Raw genomic sequence first — 15,237 nt, 5'->3', positions numbered from 1 at the left:
TCATCTGCAAATACTGATATCTTACTCTGTAAACCATTCACCAGATCATTAATAAATATATTAAATAGTAGGGGGCCCAATACAGACCCCTGTGGCACCCCACTAGTAACCCTCGCACAATCTGAGTATGCGCCATTAATAACCACTCTTTGTTTTCTATCACTAAGCCAGCTACTTACCAATCTACACACATTTTCCCCGAGCCCAAGCTTTCTCATTTTACTTATTAGTCTTTTATGTGGGACAGTGTCAAATGCTTTACCGAAGTCGAGATAAATGACATCCAATGATTCTCCTCGGTCCATGGGAGAGCTTACATCCTCATAGAAGCTGATCAGATTAGTTTGACAGGAGCGATCCTTCATAAATCCATGTTGATATGGAGTTAAACAATTATTAACATTGAGACATTCCATAATAGTATCCCTTAAAAACCCTTCAAACATTTTACGCACAACAGATGTTAAGCTGTAATGTAAAGGGGTGGATTTGAAAGAATGGTCACCGGCAGTTGTACAGACCTTTCTTGAATTGAAAAATCGTTGCATGTTCGCCCAGGTTCTGGTTCAACATGATCTCACAAAGCCATTTATCATTGACGTGGATGCTTCTGAGGTGGGGGTAGGGACCGTTTTATCTCAGGGGCCTACCACCCTGACTAATCTGTGGTTTTGTGCTTTTTTTTCCAAAACATTTTCTCTGGCAAAGAAAATTCGTAATTACTTACCGGTAATGTGTTTTTTCCAAACCCATGATGGCACCATGAGAGAGGATACGCCCATCAAGGGCAGGAAACCTACAGGATAAAAAAGGGCAGTCCTCTCCCCGCCTCAGTTGATTACAGAGCATGAGAGGACCTCCAAAAAAACAACAGGCTAATATAAGGCCACCACCAGAACATGTGTAATAAGGATAAGGAAGGTGAACCAACCAACAAAAAAAAAACAGTGCAGGGAGGGAATATAAGGGTGCAGTTATGGGTTCGGAAAAAAACACATTACCAGTAAGTAATTACGTATTTTTCCCTCACCCTATGACGGCACCACGAGAGAATTACAGCGAAAAGGAGTTAGGGAGGGACCACTGCCTGCAGAACCAGTCTCCCAGAGTTGAGGTCAGAGAAAGAAAGATCCAGCCTATAATACTTATAAAAGGTTGAGGGTGACGACCACGTGGCAGCTTTACAGATTTGTGCAATTGAAACATCTGCCCATTTAGCCCAAGAAGACGCTATTGCACTTGTGGAATGGGCTTTCAGACCCACAGGAACCTTGGCACCCCTAGCCATGTAAGCTAAGGCAATGGCATCCCTAATCCACCTAGCCAGTTTGGACTTAGAAGCCTTAATCCCTTTCTGATGCCCCTGAAAAGAAACGAACAAAGATTTGTCCTTCCTCCAGGAACTAGTGATGAAAAGGTACTGGATGAGACAACGACGCACATCCAGACAATGCCATCGCTTTTTCTCATCACGTGTCGGGTTATTGCAAAAGAATAGCAACACAATTTCCTGGGAAGTATGAAACCTAGAAATTACCTTGGGGAGGTATGCAGGGTCTGGCCGTAAGACTACTCTATCATCCAGGATCTGAGTGTAAGGAAGGTCGATAGAAAGGGGCTGAATGTCAATGACCCTTCGGGCCAAGGTCAGAGCCACCAGGAGGACTGTTTTAAGGGAGAGACATTTAACCGAGATGGAGTCTAATGGTTCAAACGGAGGACCTGTCAGGGCCGCTAAGACCAGGTTAAGGTCCCAAGGAGGAAGGGAGATGATACGTTTAGGAGGTTAACGAGAACTGGCTCTGATAAATCTAGCCACCCATGGGTTCCCCGCGACATCATAATTGTAGAGAGCCGCTAATGCGGAGATTTGGACTTTCAGTGTACTAATCGCCAACCCTTTGTCCAACCCACTCTGCAGAAATTTTAAAATGGTACCTATTGGAACCTCCCCTGTGACACTAGCACCTGTCGAACATAAAAACTTCCTCCAAGTCCTGCAGTAGATCTTCGTGGTCACAGGCCTTCTACAACGTAACAATGTGGAAACTAAATTTTGGGAAAACCCCTTACTGATTAGTAATGCCCTCTCAAATTCCATGCCGTCATGTGCAATTTGACTGTGGGAGGATGGGACATTGGTCCCTGAGATAAGAGATCCGGAACCTCTGGAAGGATCCACGGGTTGGTAAGGGACATCTGAACTAGCCAAAAAAAACATGGTCTCTTTGGCCAGAAGGGAGCAATCAGAATGATTCTTGCCTTGTCGTCCCTGATTTTCTTCGGGACAGATTGGAGGAGGGGGGGGAGGCGGGGGGAACGCATACGCTAGGGGGAAGTCCCACTTGGTCGACAGGGCTTCTACTGCATACGGGTGCTCCCTGGGGTTCAGAGAACAGAATTGAGGAACCTTCCTGCTCTGTTTGGTGGAAGAAAGGTCGATGACCGGAGTCCTTCACCTGGCTGTGATGAGGTCGAAGACGGACTGTTTGAGTGCACACTCCCCCTGCCTCAGTCGAGTGCGGCTCAGGAAATCTGCCGTGTGGTTGTCTTTCCCTCTTATGTGGACGGCTATCAGGGACAGTAAGGAAGTTTCTGCCAGTAACAGGATCCTGTCTGCTATAGTCATAAGGGACCTGGATCTCGTGCCCCCCTGATGGTTCAGGTAAGCCACAGTCACCTGATTGTCTGACAACACCCGTGTATGGTGCCCTGCCAGTGAAGGGAGAAGACACAGTATCGCCCGTTCCACAGCTAGCAGTTCTCTGATATTGGAGGAGGAAGCTGCCTCCTGGAGCAACCAGAGACCCTGGACCGGATGGTTCAGTAGGTGAGCCCCCCATCCGGACACACTTGCATCCGTGGTTACAATTCTGGACACAGGGACAGACCATGGCACTCCTCTTGTGAGGTTTGTGTGATCCAGCCACCAGTGAAGGGAGGTGATTGAGTCAGAGTGCAGTGTTATCTGACTGTTTAACCTGTCTCCCAGAATCGCCTGATTTTCTAAAATGTCCCACTGGAGGGCCCTGGTATGCCCCTGGGCCCATAGGACTGCTGGAAGAGTGGACGTCAGCGAGCCCAGGAGAGACATTGCTCTCCGAAGGGACATGCACGGAACTGACACTGCATGCTGCACCAGACTGAGAATCTTCGGCACTTTGGAAGGTGAGTGTAATACTATTGTATGTTCTGAGGATTTCGATAGCGTTAGGGCAATGACCACCAGAGACGAGTTCTTGGTACAAGATGTTTATAACATGTAACCACGGTAGAGACACAACGGAACAAACACAGTAGAACACACACACGAAATACCTTCCCGAAACGGAGCGAAGGGGATTCCCGGGGCCACGCACCGGACTCCCCCAGGGAGACCACCAGAGCGAACCCCTATACAGGGACTGTCCGGCAATCACCCCGGAAGGCCTAAATGCGCAGCAGCCGGGACACAAGGGGCAAGTGGTAAAAGTCCAGGAGTGTCCGTACGGAATGATAGTCCAGAGTGGTTACGAACCAGAAGGAACCGGGCAGACGTGCTGATCAAAGACGGCAGACGGAGTCCGGGCACAGCTTGAAGAAACCGGGTATGGTCCAGAGTCGGTCGGTAGTCTTTCAGGAAGATCCAAAAGGCAATCAGGAAGTAGAAGCAGCAAAGCAGGAGCACACAGCCAGCAGTATACTCAGGCACTGGACTGGGCTTAGAGGCGGCCTTTTAAGCAGCTGGACAGGAAGTAGGGCAACAGAACATTAAACTCCATGTTAACTGAGGGCAAGCTCTTTCAAAAGAGAACTGGAAAACCCGGAAACCTGACAGTGAGAGACGACACTCTTGTAGGAGAGAGTCCAAAGTAAGTCCCAAAAAAACCTGCACCATGTCTGGCTGTAACCTTGACTTTTCCAAGTTCAAGATCCAGCCTAGATGTTCCAATTTGGAGCAGACTTTCTGAAGGACGGCAGTACAATGGCTTGCTGAGTTCCCTAGGAAGTCGTCGAGATGCGGAATAATGAGAACTTTGTCCTCTCGTAGGTGAGCTGTGATTTCCAGGACGAGCTTCGTGAACATTCTAGGCGCAATCACCAGGCCGAAAGGCAAAGCTCTGTACTGCAGGTGTCTTACCTTCCCATCTACAAGAACTGCCACCCTGAGATATTTTTGGAAACGAGGATCTATGGGGACGTGATAATACGCGTCCTTGAGATCCAGGACAGCCATATGACAACCCGGGAAGAGAGACTTTATTGTGGACTTCATTGATTCCATCTTGAAGGACAAGACTTGCAGGTGGCTGTTCAGTCCTTTTAGGTCTATAATGATGCGAAAGGTGCAGTCTGGTTTCTGTACCAAAAAAGAGCAGAGTAAAACCCTTCTCCTATCTCTGCTACCGGGACTTCCGTCAGGAGTGCCTTCTGCAACAGGGCATTCACTTCCACCTCTAAAGCTTGTTGTTCGCCCGGAGAAGACCTTGGGGATGTCAGGAGAAAATGTCTGGGAGGAAGACTGCGGAATGGGAACATCAGACTTGACTGGATGATGTTGATTATCCACGGATTTGATTAAATCCTTTCCCAGGCTGGAAGAAAGTAGGTTAATCTCCCCCCAACCTGGGGAAGGGAGTAATTGATAAGACTTCTTGGACTGGGAAGGGCCCTTGAACATGAAACCCTTATCATCCTTTTTCCGATCTGACCATGTATTCTTACTCATGGGTGAGATCTTACGGGTGAATTGTCTTTTACGAAAGGATCGTTTGAAGGAGGGAAAGAACGGGGCCGGAAAGTTCTTTTTCTTGTCCCCAGCCTTCTCAAGCACATCGTCCAGAACTGATCCGAAGAGAAACTCACCATGACAGGGAATGGAACACAGCTTAGATTTGATTTGTAGATCCCCTCTGCAACATTTTAACCACACAGCCCGATGTGCCGCATTAGAAATAGCTGATGTTTTGGCCACCAGTCTAGTGGAATCTGCAGAAGCATCTTAGAGGAAAGCCGCAGCCCCTTGCATCATGGGCAGAGAAGAAAGAATATCTTCTCGTGGAACCTTGTTCCACAGCTTGTCTTCTAACTCTGGCAACCATACCGCCAGGGACCTTGCAGTACATGTAGCTGCTATGGCAGGACGGAGAGCACCCGCTGAGGACTCCCATGCAGTTTTAAGGAAGACATCCGCCTACCTATCCATAGGGTCCTTTAAGGATCCCATGTCCTCAAAGGAAATAGAAAATTTCTTTGAAGCCTTAGCCAGTGGGAACAGGTTGATTCCTCAAAAGGATACTTGCGCTTAAAGACGCCGGGAAGAGAACCTCTCTTACCCGTTTTTTTCCACTCCCTGGAGATTAACGCCTGTACCCTATCCACCACCGAGAAGGCCCTACGCTTTCTATGCTCCAGACCTTTAAACATTACGTCCTGGACCCAACGCTGCAGTTTCTTTTCTGCAATGCCCATAGTGTCTCTGACAGCCTTAATCAGCTTGCTTGTGCCTTCTACAGGGAAGCACTGGTGCTCTTCAGCCTCAGTGTCAGAGGATGCAGAACCAGAAGATCCACATTCCCCCTCAGACCTGCTCGATGCCGAGGCCGAGGAGGTATGCCTATGTCACTTATGAGGAGGCTCTTTCAGGGACTGCAGAGAGCTTTGAACCTCGGACCGGATTATGGCGCAAAGATCAGTGGCAAATCCTGGGGTCTCTTCTGAAATGGTCTGCTGGATATACTCCTTGCAGAGCCTCTTGGTTCAGGACTGAGCCAGTCCCCGGTTACAGAGGGCGCATTCCTTGTTATTTGACTTGGAAGTACACCTTAGCCTTTTCCCTAGTCAGGACACAGGCAGGGGGGAGACACAACACCAGGAGAATAAGGAACCAACAGGTACACATGCCCGAAGATCACTCACCCACAAGAAGATGAAGGGCCGGTACCGGTTCTTGGGAAGGAGCTTTCATCGCCAAAGGCTTCCCTCTGGAGGCTTCCTTGCCATGAGACTTGTCCCGGGTCTGCTTACTGGACCGGGTTCCACGCATACTGGAAAGACTTTCATCAGAACCAGAATTGCTCCTGCGGCGCTGAGACTGCTTATCCACCTTTTTAATGGCAGAGGGGGATGAGGACTCCCGCACCGAGCGTTGTTCCTCATCCTGGTTCATGTCTTTGTCCATCCTGCTGGAGGGGAAGACTGGAGCAATACCCCAGTTCAGAGGCTCAGCTCTTATCTGAACGCGGTGCTCACAGCCCCCTCCAGTGCCTCCTGACCCACTTCCGGGTCTGACGTCACAGACGGTGTCAGTGCAGGTCACGGTGTGCACCGCGCATGCCCAACGCCAGCACGCCACATCACAACACACACAAGATGGCGTCGGCAGACTGTACACGCGACCACGAGCAGGCTCCTTCCTACAGGGAAGCACTGGCCGAGCTGCCGCATCTTACCTGCCGCTTGGCGCATCCCGCTCATGGTCGCAACCCCCAGGGGTCCACCATGGCGCCTCCGGAACCCAAGCGGTTTGAGGCAGGACCCGTGCCGCTGCCAGGACCAACCGCCGAGACCGGGTAAGGAATCTTGAAGAAAGGAGAAAAAAAAAAAAAACCCAAAGGCCCTCCAGAGTCGAATCCTGAGGTACCCGTCAAGGACAGGATACCAACTGAGGTGGGGAGAGGACCGCCCTTTTTTATCCTGTAGGTTTCCTGTCCTTGATGGGCGGATTCTCTCTCGTGGTGCAGTCACAGGGTGAGGGAAAAAACTATGATGTTGGTAACCGGGAATTATTGGCAGTCTAGTTAGCATTTGAAGAAAGGAGGCATTTTTTGGAAAGCGCAGTTCATCGTATTACGGTGGTGACAGATTATAAAAACCTGGCATATATTGAATCAGCGAAGCAGTTGACTCCTCGGCTAGCTAGGTTGTCATTGTTTTTCTCCCGATTTAATTTTTCTATTACCTTTCGTACCTGGGTCCAAGAATATGAAGACAGACTGTCTGTTCCGTAGTTTGGATCCCTTGTCTCTTCCTGAGCCTCCCTCCTCCATTCTTCCTCAGGGGGTGGTGTTCGCTGTCTTGTCCTCTGAGTTGGAGACGGAGATCCGTGAGGTCCAGTTATCAGCACCTTCTGCAGTGCCAGACTCCAAATTATTTGTCCAAGTGCATCTCAGGTGCGGGTGCTTCTAGAATTCCATGAGTCAATACTTAGTGGGCACCCTGGCAATTCGGACACTCTTAGAGCTGTTGCTCGTCTCTTTTGATGGTCTTCTATGTACTCTGATGTGCCTGGTTTCGTGTCTGCCTGTGTCACTTGTGCATGTGCCAAGGTTTGTCGTAACTTGCTGGCCGGGTACTTGCTCCACTGCCAGTTCCTGAAAGGCCATGGACCTATCTGTCCATGGATTCATTACAGACCTCCCTGTCTCTAACGGTATGACTGTCAACTGGATGGTGGTTGATCATTTTAGTAAGCAGGCACGTTTTGTTACCCTATCTGGCTTACCCAATGTGGTAACGTTTTCCAGACTATTCATCGAGCAGGTGGTTAGGTTGCATGGGGTGCCTCAGAGTATCGTTTCTGATAGAGGGGTGCAGTTTCTTTCCAAATTCTGGAGGGCCTTCTGCAAAAGATTGGATGGTTGGCAGAAGAGAAGACCAAATCAACACCCAGAGTCCAATGAGAAGACTGAAAGGACCGATCAAACCCTTGAACAATTCTGCATTGTTTGGTTAATGCCCAGCAGGAGGACTGGTGCTCGTCTCTGTCCCTTGCAGAATTCGCCTTTAATAGCCATATCAACCAGTCCACAGGGATGGCCCCCTATTATTGTAATTATGTGTTCCACCCTCATTTTAGGTAATTCTCCAGGTTGGATTCTGGATGTTCAGGGGTTGATTCAGTTATTTGGCATCTGGGGGTGGTTTGGAGGGAGGTCCAGCAGAAAATGGGGGTGGCTCCAGGTCGCCAGAAATGCTATACGGATACGAGACGTTCCACAGGGTTGGTCTTTCAGGTGGGAGATAAGGTGTGGTTATCCACCAGGAACATTAAGCTTAAGGTCTCATCTGCCAAGCTGGGTCCTAAGTTTATTAGACCTTATGAGATTATTGAGGTGGTTAACCCAGTGGTGTTCTATTTGTGGCTTCCTCAGTCTCTATGTACTGCAACATTTTTCACAAGTCATTGCTCAAACCTTTTGTCCTCTTGGTTTTGAATTCTCCATCTCCACCTTGTCCTATTCTGGTGGATGGTAAGATGGAGTATGAGGTTTAATGCATTATCGATTCCTGGAGGGTTCATAATTCTCTCGAGTATTTGATCATTGGAGGGGTTACGGGCCCAAAGATAGATCTTGGGTACCTGCATGCTCTGTATGAGCCGATCAGCTGATTAGGACCTTTCACCAGAGATTTACTGAGAAGCCTGGGGGTCTGGTGGCCCCCCTTTGAAAAGGGGATACTGTTATAATTCATGTTCCCTCTGCTATTGCAGAGTTGTCATTTCTCAGCTGTCAGTGTTCCCTAGAGCATGGCCAGTGGGAGTAGACTCCCCTCCGTGCCTCGTTTCCAGGATCACGGCGTGTTATCTTGGAGTCATTTCCGTTTATGTGGCGCAAGTTATAGTTCTGCCTTGCAGTGTGTTCACTTGTCTCTTTAAGTTGCCTGATCCTGTCAGTCTAGCTTGTCCGTCCTTCCTGACTCTCTTTCTCCCAAACATGTGCGTCTTCCCTGACTCCCAGTCCTCCTGACTGTGTCTGTCCTCCCTTTCCAGTCCCCTCTCGGTTGTTCAGTTCCTGTGTTTCCCCACTACTACCTGCTCTCCCAGCTCTCGACCTCGGCTAGTGACAGACTTCGGTAATTGTTGTATGTATAAGATTATTTTTTTTTTGGGGGGGAGGAAATACAAAGGAAATATGTTATCTTTAACTTTATGCCTTTTACAAATCATTTCATATTCAGCTTAACTGTATACAATAACAGTAATTTTGACCAGGGGTGCCCAAACTTTTACATGCCACTGTATATTTGTCTCCAGTATTGAGTTACCGACAGTTTATTGAAAAGACAATGACAATGATACATTATTTTTCCTCACTGCTTACCTATTGATCGAAAAAGTCTTTTCAATTAAAGCTTCAAATGTTTGAAATTAATTTGTAGGGACACTTTGTCACTGGCCTAAAGAGTTTAGTTGTGAATTTAAAAATTTCCTGATCTAAACTTAAAAGATATACTGATGCTCAGAAACTAAAAGCAAATGAGGTCAACAGTAAAGCAGCAATATATCTTTGGAGGAATAAGAAGCCTTACTAACAATTTACCTTATTCTTCCCTATTTTCGACCGTTTTGTCTCAGTGTTCCAGATAAATGCTTTGGATTGTATTTTCCTATTATAGTCATTTCAACTATAAAGAAACTTTGGCAATGAATAGCAAATTGAGCCTCCTGCTAGCTTAGAGTGGAACAAAATTGCTTTCAGAAAGCTAAAACATCTTCTGAATACTGTGGAAGATCAAGCATATTTTCTGGTTCAGCATGAATTTAAAGGATGATTAGTAGGTTGCAATTTAATTTATGCTTTGGTGGAGATTTCTACATGGATATAATTTGGATACTTTATTGCCCAAGAAAGCTTTGTTTTGATTATCATTTTAATGTAAAACATTAAAAGAGAATTTGTACCTAGGACAGCCAACTAACAACAGATTATGGCAGGGGTGGGGAACCTCCAGCCCGCAGGCCATATACAGCCCGCGTTGACCTTTTCTGCAGCCCCGGGAATCTGCCAGCCACAGCGTCTTGCCGGCTGCCGGCCCTTTAAATCCCCATGTGTGCTGCGAGGACGCGCATTCAGCGTTCACTACTGAAGGCTGGTCAGTGCTTGCGCGCAGAGGACTTACTTTGTGGGCGGGGTTAGCGCACTACGCCCTGTCCCAGAGAAGAAGGCCAGGAGCAGTTTCACGGCTTCCAGCACTGTGTGCCCTCTGCCCCTGTGCCCACTCCGGCTGTGCTGTGTACCCACTTCCCCTGTGCGTGCTAACACTGTGCTGTCTGCCCGCTGCCCCTTTGCCTGCTCCGGCTGGGCTGTGTGCTGCTGCCACTGTGCGAGCTCCTACTATGCTGTGTGCGCTTCCACTGTGTTTCATGCCCGCTCCCTCTGTGTATGCTCCCACTGTACTGTGTGCCCGCTTCCAATGTGCGCGCTCCCACTGTGCTATGTGCCTGCTCCCCCTGTGTTGTATGCCCGTCCCACTAAGGTTGTGTGCCCCCCTTCCCCACCAGGGAAATGTGCCTCCCTCTTAGGGCTGCGTGCCCCCCTCCCCTAGCGCTGTGTGACTCCCCCCCCTTGCTGTGTACCACCCCCAGTGCTGTGCCCCCTCATGTCCATGCTCCCCCATGCTATGTGTGCTCCACAAGTGTTGTCTGTTTCTCCCAGTGCCCCCTAGTGCTGTCCATGCCCCCCTAGTGATGTGCGTGCCCCCCAGTGATGTGCATGTTTGCAGCTCCAGCAGCAGTCGAACCGCTCGGATCAGAGGATGGTTCCTCGTGGCTCGAGGGTCTCCGGACCAGGGGGCTGGGGCCACTCAAATGAAGAAAGGGGGAATTATTTACAGGGGGATAGATCTAATTTGTGACGCCACCCGTGGTGTGCGGTAACAGGGACTACCGCCGCTGCTGATGGAAGTGCCCAGGGGGAGATGGAAGGGGGGCAGCCAGATGACGTTTCTCTCCATCGGTTGTGAAGGCCCCAGGACTATAGACGGTGGGGTGTAAGGGAGCGCAGACGCTCAGACAGCGTCGGTGATGAAAAGCAGACTCTGACAACAAGGTAAACCAAGTCTCTGGGTGCCGCTGCCCTCTTGGAGGAGCCCGTCCAGGTATCTGTCCCCTACAGTACTGCCTGATGGTCCGGAACCTGCCTCTGTGGACAAATTTAGAAGTGTCCAGGTGGCCCGTAGCCATAAAGCTGTCCAGGTCCCACTCCCTACTATTGGTAGTGGAGCTGTGCTCTCGAGGGCTCACGCTTGGGATTTCTGTGGGCTGCATGGGTTGGAAAGCCCTATCCCCCTCGTTGCACTAGTGCCCCTGATCTCGGAGCGTCGTGGGGACAGTCCATAAAGTCACTGTCCTCCGCAGGTTCATTTCCGGGTTGCTTGAAGTTACTCCCCGACCTAGGGTCCAGTACCCTGCCGTGCTTTCGGTCCCGGACCGGCTATTGAACTCTAGCTGCTGACCGTCCTCCAAGACTAAGTCCCAATATCCCGCGACTGGGTCTTAGACCACCGTCTGCAACCCAACCTTTTAATCAGCTTCACTGGGAGCTCCAACCCCCAGTCTCCTCTCCCTTGGAGAGATTATCCTACACTTCCTCTCTCTTTGCTCCTCTCTGCCATCTCCTCACACTTCGCTCCCATGGAGCTGACTACTCTAACCCCCTCCCACCAGTCTGCCTGACCCATAGGTGGGCGGCCCTATTCCAGCTCAGCAGCCCACTGGTGTGTCTGACAGGGTATGGTGTGAGGTGTGATTGGGATTTTTGGATGCTGATGGAGGCATTACTATAGGTTGGGAAACCTGAACCAAGAGGGGTTGAGTCCTGCAGTAAGAAGAAAGAGCGTGCAGTACCCTAAGACACCCTGACTAGTCCAGAGGCGTCACACATGCCCCCCAGTGTTGTTCTGGTCTCCCAGTGATGTTCGTGCCCCCCAGTGCTGTCTGTGCTCCTCCAGTGATGTATTTGCCCTCAGCATCTCTTGTGATGCAGGAGAGCTCCCTGCTGTGACCTGGATGCGCCCTTTGGGCTGTCCAGATCACAACAGAGGGAGGACATCGGTGACATGTTTGTGCAGCTCACAGCAGTCACATGCTGTGTGCAGCATTTTTCCCCCTGTCACCCGTTCGGCCTGTGTGAGTATCGGCGCCCCTCCCTCCCCGCCGTCGATGCTACCGTCTCCAATGACACCCCCACGCTCTCCCCCACTGGCCTGTCATGAGTACTTGTACCGGTGCTGGGTGCTCAGTCACACACACAGTACATACACAGTGTACACACACTGTGTGCGTCCGTGTGGCAGAGCATTGCAGGTGGGCGTGCATGCGGCAGAGCATTACTGCACCTGGGCATGCAGAGCATTATGTGGGGAGCACTATGCAGCTGTCCTTGGTGACACTTTAGACATTTGTGGTCACCAACAAAATGGCTCCGCACGGTGTCCCTACATTTCATTCTCTCTTATCCTGTTGGAAACACACAGATTGGGAGGGGGAGGTGACATCACACACAGGAGAGCAGATTCTGCCCACTTTTACTGCAGCTGTAATGTGAGCTAATTCTACAGTAGGATTTCAGCAGCTGCTCCCCCTAGTGTTTAAGAGTGGAAAATATCAAACTTTTTAATATTTGTTTGTCATATTTTGCTCAATTAAAAACAAATAATATTTAAACAAAAAACATTAAAACATTAACCCCTTCACGACCAAGGGCAGTAAAATTACGTCCTATTTTAACGTGACTTAACGACCAGGGACGTAATTTTACTGCCTAAACTTCATTTGATTGCCGTGGCCATAGCAACGGCTTTCAAATGATGTCCCCTGCTGTTTCTTAGAGCAGGGGACCTTTGCTTGACCCCAGGGGGGTGGCATCGCCACCCCCTATCGACGATCGATGTGATTGGCTGTTCAAATCTGAACCGCCAACCACATAGTTCGCACTCATTTCGGCAAAAATAATGCCAGAATTACTGCGATACTGTGAGATCCGGCTATGATCTGCTCTAGCAGCTTCAACAAATCATAGCCGGAGTTCTAAAATGTCGCCCCCAGCCCCTGCAGCACTGATTGGAGCGATCGTGCTATGACACGCAATCGCTCCAATCAGTGTGCAGTGGGGCGGTCTGATCTGTCGGTGGCCGCCCTCCCCAGGCCTGTGCTGGCCTGCGAGCTCTCCCCCAACATGTCTGCAGCGTGGAGTGGCTGGTACTTGTGGTACCATGCCACCGCTGCTGCCGCCGCTGCCGCCGCCGTAGCGGAGGTCACCGCTCCTGCTGCACGTGAGTACTGTGCTCACCTTGCAGCCTTGCAGCCTGTGCGCGCTCCCGTGTTGGTCCCTGCGCGCTCCCGTGTTGGCCCCTGCCCGTGCTCCCCTGCGATCTGCCCCCCCACGCCCCGATCTCCCCCCCCTACATCCCGATCTGCTCCCCCCGCGATCTGACTGCCTCCCCCATTATCTCTATTCTGCTTCTGCAGCTCCCTCTCCGGACTCCCCCTCTGCTCTCCCCCCCTCCCCCTCTGCTCTCCCCCCCTCTCCCCCTCGACTCCCCCCCCCCTGCTCTCTCCCGACGTCCTCTTACCTGTCTTCACCGTCGTCCGAGGTCTTAACTGGCCCGATCACATCTGCCTCCATCGCTGGGTCCTTCCTGGGCATTCTGCTGATCAGCCCAACGTCCTGCCTGCTGCTCCTGTAAAGCTGACCATCTCTCTGCCATCTGTTCCTCCTGCAGCTCTTCTGGTCAGTGATCCTCTGGGTACTGTGAGTATAACTTTTTTTTTTTTCTGTATCCCCTGTCCATTTTTACACCTCATCCGTCCGTGCGTCCCGCCAAGCGCTGATCAGGGATGCACATAACGGATCTATATCCCTGCTCAATTTTTGGCGTGACTTTTTTTTTCCGTATCCCCGACGCTTTTTGTATCGCATCGTCCGTGCGTCCCGCCAAGCGCTGATCAGGGATGCAGATAACGTATCTGCATCCCTGCTCAATTTTTAGCATGACTTTTTTCCGTATCCCCGACGCTTTTTGTATCTCATCCGTCCATGCGTCCCGCCGAGCGCTGATCAGGGATGCACATAACTGTTAAATAATGGGTTTCAGGCGACAACTGCATAGCCAGTATATAATGATTGGAGCGAAGATAGGTCAAAAACATATTATGAATTTATTCAGATAAGAGTTGGAGGGTTACAGTCATTAGAGAAAAATAACTGTCTTGGCTTGAGTTAATAGATGGATAGACAGATAGGAAAAATAACAGTTCATATGCCTTACATAGCTGTGATGTAGTAAGCCGTCTCTCTGTCTGTAGATCGTCTGGTCGGGTTGGTGAGTCCGTCTTTCTCCTCCCTCCTTCTCCTCTACCTTTGAAGTGTGGGCTTCTTTTATAACCCAAACCCCTCCTCCTGATTGCCCTTATCTCTTTACATGGTAACACAAAAACTAACTATCCTTATTTTAGGTTGAGCATTACATCATGTCACGTGGTACATTTTACCCGCGAAATAAGTGTACCTGCGCACTAGAGACTTGTAACAAAACCTACTTCAACTTATTTATAAACCTTTGAAGCTCGCTGAACTTTGACCTTAGAGTAACCGTAAGACGTTTCTCATAGCTATTTCAGCTCTTAGCCCAACATTCCAAACAGAATATAGCTCTTCTTTGACAACTTTGACAAACAATGTCAGATGGCTTTGATGAACAACTAGCAGATGACTTTGGTTTTACCATCTCAAACTCTTGGTTAACATTTTCCAACTTACAGACTCTCCTTAAAGGGATGGGCGAAATATACATATATTTATGAATATATGTACTCCAGTCTATGAATCAATCTCCATAAACTCACTATTTTACAGTCCCCCCTTATATGGAAGTTTGATGAACCCCGGGAAACCCTAACTCAATCGTGTCATCATTCGTATCACATACATTCTTGTTGGAAATGCTAGACCAATATTTGACTTGATAAACCAATCTGCAACTTTCTGTCAAAAAGTCATCTTGCGATTTAACATTCCTCTAAGAATGTTATCTTCCTTTTTCATTTCTATTTTTATGTTCCTATATATCTTCTGAATTCTACACATCACAAAAACTTGATATATAATACACATCAAAACTAATAAAAATATGATTATGATGGGATTAAATAAAACATTACCAACCGCTGACTGAAAAGATGACTGAGACCAGGAATGTACAGATTTACTAAAACTCTTCCACCAAGTTCTACCTGACATTCCATTCCATTCGTGTTCAATATCACTTAATTCACCTTGTTCATGTCTGAATATAATTTCTGCTTCCTTTAACTGTTTCGTTAATAAATCTAACAAACCCTTGTCTTTCTTTATTTCACTTGTCCACATATCCCAAGGAAAATCATTTATCTGTGATAAATTGAATTGTATGGGAAATGCCGTTAAGTTTCTCTTTCCTATAGAAGTGATATTAAAACTTCCTTCCTTCTTTGAA

Source organism: Anomaloglossus baeobatrachus, chromosome 3, assembly GCF_048569485.1.
Source record: "Anomaloglossus baeobatrachus isolate aAnoBae1 chromosome 3, aAnoBae1.hap1, whole genome shotgun sequence".
Classification (NCBI taxonomy): Eukaryota; Metazoa; Chordata; class Amphibia; order Anura; family Aromobatidae; genus Anomaloglossus; species Anomaloglossus baeobatrachus.
This window is presented reverse-complemented; position numbering follows the sequence as displayed.